At 35.6% G+C, this 9969-nt stretch overlaps 1 pseudogene; it reads right to left on the reverse strand.

The window, feature by feature from the left end:
* Positions 1 to 5755: 5755 nt before the first annotated feature.
* LOC110930408 lies at positions 5756 to 9423 on the reverse strand (annotated as a pseudogene).
* Positions 9424 to 9969: the final 546 nt, after the last annotated feature.

Consider the following 9969-nt stretch of genomic DNA (forward strand, 5'->3'; position numbering starts at 1 on the left):
GTAAAAGGAAATGTAAAAAGATAGAGGATCATAATATACTGATGACGCATGTTTCTCCTTTGTCTCCTCTCTTCTATGAGCCAATACTTTTGTGTGAGTCTTTTCGTTTACAATTAAGTTAATTTATAGGGTGGCTGCAAGGAGCATATATAAACTACCAACTCTAAAAGGACGTGAAAGATTAGAAATTAAATATTATGCCTTCACACAATCACTTACCAAGAATGATAATTTTTTTTTTTTTGAGTAAATTACAAGTTTTGTTCTTTAAGTTTGCACCATTTTGCAGGCGGTGTCCTTTGGCGTAAAAGTTTACAGGCGGTATTCTTAAACTTTCAAAATCTTGCAAGTTATATCCTTTAGCCCTAACTCAGTCCGATTTTTTGGTTAAATATGGTCATGTGCTTTGTACATGAGGGCATTCTTGTCATTTAATCTACCTAGGGGCTATTTTGTAAAGAATTATTAATAAAGGACTAATTATATAAAACTGAAAAACAAAAAAAAAAATTAATATAAATTCTGTCTCTCTCTCTCTATCTCTCATCCGAACCCATTATCACCACGACCTAATCTCTCTCAACCCACCACCACCTCCCACCACCACCCCACATTATAATCCATTTGTTTCTCCGAACAACGGTTATCTAGGTTATCACCAGTTTAGAGGTGAAATTGAATCTGGTGACAGTGAATGTGAGTCGATTGCCCCACACTTAAACCCAGTTTCATCTTCGATTAACGAGCTTAGAATGTTAAGACTAAACGGTTCATTTCCGTCATTTTCACCTACCGGAGATCTAATCGCGTTCAATCCTGATTTTGATTCAAAAGCCGGTTTAGATATCGTGAAATCCGATGGTTCAAAGTGGTGGAACTTGTTAAAAGGACGAACAACATTCTACAATTCATGGAGTCCAACGGAGAAGAACGTTATATTCACATCAATGGACCGATATTTGACTCTGTTAAAGCTGCGGTGCAAATCGCTAGGGTTTCGTTTGATCTAGAACAACTTGAAGATGATGTAACATATGTAAACTTAATGGTTTTCAGTTTGGGGTCAGCGTGTCTAGTGGCATTGAGGCTATTTTACACGTCAACAAAATTTTAAATGAATGTCACACTGACGAGTCTCTTGCAATGCTTACTATAGATTTTTCTAATGTTTTTAATCAGGCGGATAGATCGGCCTTACTTCACGAGGGCAGGATGAGGTGCCCTTCTATTCTTTGTTGGTAGAATTTCTAAATGGGCAACGAGCTAGATTGTATCTTGGAGATGGGCACATTTGGTGTACCACTAGAGTTCAACAAGAGGAGACATTGGGACCACTTCTTTTGTTTTTCACCCCCTTGTGCATCAGATTAGAGGCAAATGCAAGCTTCTTCTTCATGCTTGGTATCTTGACGATGGAACTATCATTAGAGATTCAGAAGATGTGGCTAGAGTGTTGGACATCATTACGGGGCGTTAGTAGATACGCAAGCTTTATTAGTGTGTTGGAAAAGAAAAGAGTTGCTAATGCTGTAGATTTGATGCGTCTTCTACCAAAACTAGGTGACATGTAGAGTGAAGTACTCTTGCTTCGATCCTGTATGGGCATTGCGAAACTTTTCTTTGGCTTGAGGACATGCCAACCGGTACACATGGAGGATCCAAGGTTATTCTTTGACAAGGGTTTGCGTGATGCAATTAAGGAGGTCCCTTCTTTGGAGACTTCCAGTTGCGACTTGCTTCCTTACTTATTAGGTTTGGGGGTTTGGGGTTGTATTCGGCTGTAGAGGCTTCATCCTATGCCTTTGTGGCATCGAGGACCCAATCTTGGGTGCTATAGGACCACATTTTACGAGACAGTGAGATATGTGGTATGGATTATGATTAATTTTTCTGTGCTCTAGCTTATCTTCATGATACGATTCCAAGCTTCCATTTCGGCGGTTTCACTAAAAAGGATACTGCCCTCTAAAGTCCAACATGCATTGGTGAGTGCTCTTTTTAGTAAAATGGTCCATGACATTGAAGTACAGTTTGGCTTGACTATTAGACAAAAAAAATGTTTTTATAGATGGGTTAGGCCAGCACATGTCGTCAGTGGAGTATTGCACTATCCTTGAGTATCGGCGCGCATGATTCCTTTATTTCCAATTGATGAGATATGCCGTGTTTGTCTTAAGACTTGTTTGCACTCTTTTGGGGAGCATACAATTCATTATAGAGAGCTCTTGGGTTTAACTACCGACATAATTTGGTTAGGGATGTCCTTTTTGACATATTCAAGCGCCCCGATATTTTCTGCTAAGAAAGAGGCACCCGTGAATTTCTTAACTGACCAATTGGAAGGAAGATATACCCTTAGATCAGCCAACATTTTGGTCTTCGGATGGATAGGAGGAAAAATACATGTGTGTGGATCTAACAAGGGTTTCTCCCTTGTGGGCTTAGGGGTAGTGCTTTCATGGTGGGTCATGCTGTTTAAAAGCTGCTCCGGGCAAAGTAACCAAACATAAGAAAGCGTGCATTGACAAGCTGCACGTGTCTATCCCATTTACTTTTGATACTTTTGGTTTCCTTGCGCTAGAAGCTGTGGACCTACTTAGCCGAGTTCAAAGGGTTATGCATAGTAATGTTATGACCCTAAGATCTATGGATGTAGTTTTTAAAAGACTTAGCTTTGCTATTTAAAAAAGGGTAGCCGACATAGCTTGTTGCCCGTTTAATATCTAACTCGAACCTAACACGAAATTCGCGGGTTTGGGTTTAGTATAAACAGGTTCGGGTCAATTTCATGTTGAACTCGCGAACCTGTTTAGCTAAACGGGTCGGGTTAGCTAGTTGACCCGTTTAACCCATTTATATAAAATGAAAAAGTGTATTGTACAAAATGGCTTAACGTACGCTACGTACGCGATGTGAAATCACATGTTATAAAATAACATGGATGAAATCACATGTGAGAATTTTGATGAAATCGCATGTTGGTTTTTTGTAAGAATTTCGCGTGTGATAATTTTTGATGAAATTGCATATTGGTTTTTTGTAACAATTTCGCATATGGTAATTTTGATGAAATCGCATGTTAATAAAACCAACATGCGAAATTGTTACAAAAAACCAACATGCGGTTTCAATGTGGGATGAAGATCTGACGGCAGAGATGATCGCGTACGTAATGTAGGATAAGGGCTCTTGTACGTTAACCTAACTCTATATAAAATTACATTTTTTAACAATATGTTTTCTGTTATAAACTAAATTGGGTGTGTATTTTATGTCATAATTATAACTTAAAAAAAGTTGACATAAGATTATATAACTTAAATCTAATTGTATTATATACATTTTATAGTAAATTTTAATATTAGTATATTAATTTACAAAAAAAAAATAAAAAATAAAAAAAGAGTTAAAAAATTTAGCTTGTACAGGTCGTGTTCGGATCAACTCGTGAATATTTGGGTCGTGTTCGGGTTCATATGTATGACACGATTTGCGTGTTCAGGTTCATCTAAAATTTTCAGGTTCGGATTGAACCCGCCAACCCATGAACACGACTCGTTTAGCACCCAGCCATTAGTGTTTTAAAATACACACCTTAGGTTTTCATGTATATGTGTGTTTGTGTATATATATAGAGTATGAGTTGGCTACAAAGCCAGCTTTTCCTACAAAGTGTAGGAAGTCATATCATTATGACATGTGGAAATTAATTATTCTAATCAAAAGGTATGAGAGTAATTTGATTTTTATTTTAATTATAGAATATTTTATATCCTAAACTAATTAATGAGAATTTTAAGGAAACTGAATATCTCTTTGATTTCAAATGCGACGGTTATCAATAATTATAATACGATCTCTATAACATATTCATATTCAATTCGTATTTCATCCGGTTCGTCACATTGTGTTTCATCACTAAAAAAACACTACTAAGAACACCTCTAAGTTGTGTTTTAGCTGTTAGTAACTGGTTTGTCACGTTGTGTTTTAGCAGTCATTAACATTAACTGTAATTGGTTCATCACATTGTGTTTTTTATCATAAATAACTTCTTGACGTTGTGGTTTAGCAGTCAGTCGCTTGTTCGTCACATTGTGTTTTATCACTAAAACACACTACATGAAAAAAAACATCTTTGATCTCTAAAACAAGAAGAAATAATGAAAACCTAGATCTAATTTATCACTTTTTTGGTATGATTTGGTGTTTTAGAAGGTGGGGGACTAGAGAGAGAGCGGGGAAATCACGACAATTATGGAGGTGATTTTATGATTGATAGTTATTTCTTATTTAAAATAAGTTAAATGACATATTTACCCTAATCAATTAAATTGGCTTATTTTTAAGACACACATATTATCAAAATTCCACAAAGATAATCTCAATCATCAAACACACTCATCCAATGGTAAAGATCACTTCTTACACTTTGTAGGAAAAACACACTTTGTAGAAGAACCCCACCCTATACACACACACACACATATATATATATATATATATATATATATATATAATATTTTCATCTGTATTTTATGTTTTTAAAATATATACAATAGGGGAAGGTTCAAATGAAAACCACTAGTTATCGTGAAAACTCGAAAACTAACTAAAAAATCCAAAAAAAAAAACATACCAATTTTTTTTTTTTGCATAATAATTTTCGCAAGTTTTTTATATAAAAAAAATTTTCAAAAAAAAAAAAATATTTTTTGTGTAGTGCACATGTGTAATACTACACATGTGTATTATTACACATGTGTACTACAATTTTTTTTTTTTTTGAAAAAAAGTTTTTTGTTCATATATAAAAACCAGCGATTTTTATAAAAAAAATTGAATTTTTTTTTTGTTTTTTAGGCTTTTTTTAGTTAGTTTTCGAGTTTTCACAATAAAAGTGGTTTTCATTTGAACCATCCCCATATACAATATATATATATATATTATATTACAATAAATAAAATACATATCACCGTCACCATAAAAATATTTAAAAATGTAAACATATTATACTATTTTTTATAGCAAATGTTTCTCCTACTTTATACCAATAATTATCCTAAATTACACCTTTTGTCTAAATTTAAATCTAGGACCTCACCTCTAAGAGGCATGTGCCTCTGCCAGTGGGCTATCCCACATTAGCAAACATATTATACTATTAATCTCAAGAAGTAATTTTGTATTTTATGGTATATAAATATATATAATTTCTAAAAAGTATATATTCCAAAATAAAAGTTCATTTGTGAAGTAATGAAGCTATTAAAATGAAAAATTACTAAACAATAGTTAAAGGAATTTTAAAAACAAATGTTATAAATTTTTGGGTATATGTTTCGGGTATATTATTCGGGTAAACGGGTAATATTTTCAGGTAATCGGGCTGGATATCACCTAGTCCTGCACCCGTTCAATACTCGCGATTTTTTTACGAATCCCAAGCCTGTAGAGTGTCGACTATACCGTCCTTGATGCTTCGGATTTAGATATACCCATTGGGCTCCAGATTTTTTCCATAGCTAAACTTCTCAATATACCCCAGAAGAGTAATAAGTAAATTAACACAACTCATACTTTGATCCTACTAGCAGTAATAGTGTTATTGACCCAATCTACACCCAATTCAACAACACGTTTTGCCCTGTAGTTGATCCAAAAGAAAAGTGTATTGATCGGTGCTCCATCCATTTTAAAAACCCTTGTAGAGCTTTGGAAATGTAACAAATTGTTACAAGGATATACTACAATATACACGATAACATTAACGACAATATTTATAACCTTGCTGACATATACTACAATATACACGATAACATTAACGACAATATTTATAACCTTGCTGACTATAATCAATGCAAACAACGTGGTGATGCTCACACAATCGACATTATAAGAACCACAAAGAGAGTTTAACGTGGTTTGTTTTCTTCAAACACCATGTCTGTGCTGCTTGAGTAAGATTCCCCATCACGAGTACCATAAGAAACTAATGGGACCTCGTAAAGATCAGAGTGCTCAACTTCTAGGACTAAGCTTCTAGTGTCTTGAAATGTTTGTTGTTGAACCCAAGGATGAGTTGTGAATTTCCTTAACCTATCTAGCTCCACTGCCACTTCTTTCATTGTAGGTCTATCTATGCCTTGTAAACTAAGGCATCTTTTTGTGAGATCACCTACGGCTTGTATTTGCTCAAGTGTCCCTTCACGCAATATTCGAGGTTCAACAATTTCGTATAAATGGTTTTCTGTAACTGATTTGACAAAATGTGTTGCTAAATTCTTTTCAACATTATATCTATCAACACCAATTGGTTTTTTCCCGGTTATGAGTTCTGCAAGGACCACTCCAAAGCTATATACATCACTTTTCTCTGTTAGTTGGCTTGTGTTGAAGTACTCTGGATCTAGATACCCTAGTGTGCCTTGAATAAGAGTAGTTACTTGTTCGTGATGTAATGGGACTAACCTTGATGCGCCAAAATCAGAAATTTTTGCAGTGTAGTTATCATCTAGTAATATGTTGGTAGACTTGACATCTCGGTGTATGATTGACATAATGGTTTCTGAATGAAGGTATGCAAGTGCACTGGCAGCTTCAACAGCTACCCTCAATCGATTTTCCCATGATAACCAACTCATTCCACCTAATCCAGAATGAATGTGATGGTAAAGAGTGTTATTTGAGATGAATTCGTAAACTAGTACAGGGACTTCTTCTTCCAAGCAACACCCTAAAAGCTTTACCACATTTCGATGGATAACTTGTGTAAGGATCAAGACCTCATTTATGAACTGCTCTGCTTGGCTCCCATCCACTATTTTTTACTTCTTTATTGCAACTACACGTTGATCAGACAAAATTCCCTTGTACACTATACCATAAGCACCTCGACCAATAATATTATCTTTAGAATAATTACGAGTGGCTCTACGAAGTTGTGTTGTGCTAAACAAAGTCATTGCTTCGTGAGACCCTTGTGAATTAATCTTTTGTTTTAGCAACACACCCCCGTTTTGCTCAAAGAACTTTTCTTGGAGCTTTGTTAGCCTCCTCCTCCTTATACCATATAAAATCCCCGCTATACCCAATAGTATAGCTAAAAGTCCAAACACCGTTGCTACATGTAAAATGAAAATGAAGAACTTCAGTTAGTGGTTGTTGTGCAATCCATTTCACTTAAAGAACATTGTTTTCTAAAAACTAACACCTTGAAAATTTGTATTTCGAAGGTTAGGCTAGTTCACGATACACATGATTATACTTTTATAAAAGAGTTACCTATAATGAATGTTGTTGTAGAAAATTTTGAATCTTTACGCCATTGACAACCATTTGCTATTTTTGCATTACCAAAAGATCCTAGCGGACACGTACAATTGTAACTCCCTAGAGTATTTATGCAATCACCATAGCAAGGGTTGGTTTCCGGATCCTCGCACTCGTTGATGTCTATAATTAGGAAAAATATAAAGCAACTGTTAAAAGAAAAATCATTAATGAATGAAAAATTACTTATGAATGGCAGGTAAAAAAAAATAAAAAACATCCTAATTTACATGTCTTGTGAAAAAGAAAAAAGAAATAATGTTGAATGAAACGAATGGCAGGTAAAAAAAAAATCCTATTTTACATGAATTATGAAAGAGAAAAAAGAAATAATGTTAGGGTTCAGTTAGTTTGTGAGTGGTAGAGGAAAATAAGTTAAAAGTTAGGAGTTTTATGGTAGACATCAAAGGTTGAAGTGCTATCAACCAATTCGTAAAAGTTGAAATTATTTAAATATAATATCTCTAATGATTTTCGGGCTTAGTCAGCGGGGTCAAGGTTCTATATTCGGAGTCAACTTTATAACACACATCAGTTAAGTAGCCCATTATAGCCTATCAAAATTTGACTCAAAACGTTATAAAATGAGCGGTTAAGAACTCAGAGCATTGAACTTTTTGATTTTGAACTTAAATGGTTAAAATCAATAAAATACATAGACTCGGAAACTAATTTACTTAATTTACTCAAAGGAAAAAAGAAAAGTTTAGTAGCCCATTATGTTAAGTAAACTAGTTGTCATACTAGCTTGCTTTAAATATTGTTGAGATGGCCATTGAAATTAAATACTGAGGGTGGGCGGGGCGTAATTCGGTGAAGCATGCGGGGAGGCCACTCACCGATTAGGGGGGTACCGCCAACCTCACGGTGAGGTAGAGAGAGGGTGTGAATCCGGTGGGGAGGTGCCGAAGAGAGGGGGAGGAGAGAGAGAGGAGAGAGGGAGAGGGGACCAATCAAAAGCCTTCCTTTTTTTTTTTTTTTAAAAAAAAAAAAAAACCAACTCCCCTAATAGGGGAGTGCCGCCATCAAAAAGGGGTATTAGGGGAGTGTTAGAGGGGAGTTGACGTGACATTTTATGGTTGGTTATATGTAAGAGGGGGGACTCACCTAAGAGGTGAGCACCCCTTACACCCTGACAACTGACAACTGACCTTGGCAGCCTGGATCAAGATAGGGGTTACCGTCGTAACCATTGTTGCATCTACAACGATACCCACCACCATCAACCTCATAGCAGGAACTGTTTTCTTTGCATGCGGAAGACTCAGAGCAACCCTCTTTGGGTGCGATAACCCAATCTACCACAACAGGGACAGTTGACTCTATCCTCTCCACAAGATCTGAATCAGCATATAAATCATGGACGCCACGGAACTCAAAACTGCCTTCCTCACCAAGAAACGCGTAGCCACAATCGTTGAAGGGCAAGACAGCTGTGTGGTTATTGAAGGTGTAGAGTGTAACATTGTATTTACTCAGGCCTTTCGGTATAGATGTCTGACAACATCCCATTCCTGAGCACTGCCCATCATCAGGCACATCCTGTGCTTTGCTACAGAGTCCCAAACAGCCATTAGAAAAATCTACACCGTTTGTCCCTCTGATAAAAGAATAATCATCACACCCAAGGACTGTGAACTTATTCTTTTGAGAGAAAGTGAATGCACTTAACTGAATCCAAAAATCAAAATCATTTATTAGAGTTCCATTTTTGTTGTAGCACCCATAAGAAACCGTGGTGCCAATGCGGAGCTCCGAATCTGATATGCTGTATATTTCAAAGTCACTTGAACGGAGGAACAACTTTGGAGGTTCGTAAGTCATGTTACAAGTCACGTGGAATGAGTTGTCGATGGAACAATCCGTGTCGTTCCCAATGCCAAACGGGTAAGGAACTGTTATATTCCCGCAGCGAGTTTGACAGTTTGGCTTTGCCATTGTGTTAATGGTGGAACCTTGAAGAGTTCCCAAGGCTATTGAAAAAGGAAATGCAAACAAAGAGAGGAGGATAATATGAAGAAGCATGTTTCTCCTTAATTTCTTTCACTCTCTTTTGTATGAGGTAGTATCGGTTTGTGGTGTTATTTTGGTTTACAAATATATCAATTTATAGAGTCGCTGCAAGGTAGTGTTACTTATAGCTGTCAACTCTAAATTTAATGTTATGTCCCAACACATTTACACTCCGGTAAAGTATCTAAATTGAAGTCATATTTAATCACTTACCACAGAGTAACAATCAAAATAATTATTAAAATATTATCAAAAGTTTAAAGTGTTTAAATAATCTAACTGTATATTGTAAATATTTAAATTTTCTATATTGTTAAAGTGATTAAAATTTACAAGTATTTATTAATTCTAAAGGAAAACTAATGGATCAAATAACACTTTCTTAATTAATTAACCAAGCACAGACTCAGGTTTTCGCAGTTACTCCTCATGGTGAAAAATTTGTTACTATTATTTTTTTTTGGCAATCTATGGTATCCCACTGTCTTTGCATTAATGACAGGGTCTACTTGTGTTATGGTTAAGTGAATTTGAGTTTGATCGTATGGAACACGTCGAAGAAAGAACTTGATTGACCTTGTCCTCTAGATAAGACTTTGAAAAGGTCTTGAGCATAACACCACA

This window comes from Helianthus annuus, chromosome 3 (assembly GCF_002127325.2).
Source record: "Helianthus annuus cultivar XRQ/B chromosome 3, HanXRQr2.0-SUNRISE, whole genome shotgun sequence".
Classification (NCBI taxonomy): Eukaryota; Viridiplantae; Streptophyta; class Magnoliopsida; order Asterales; family Asteraceae; genus Helianthus; species Helianthus annuus.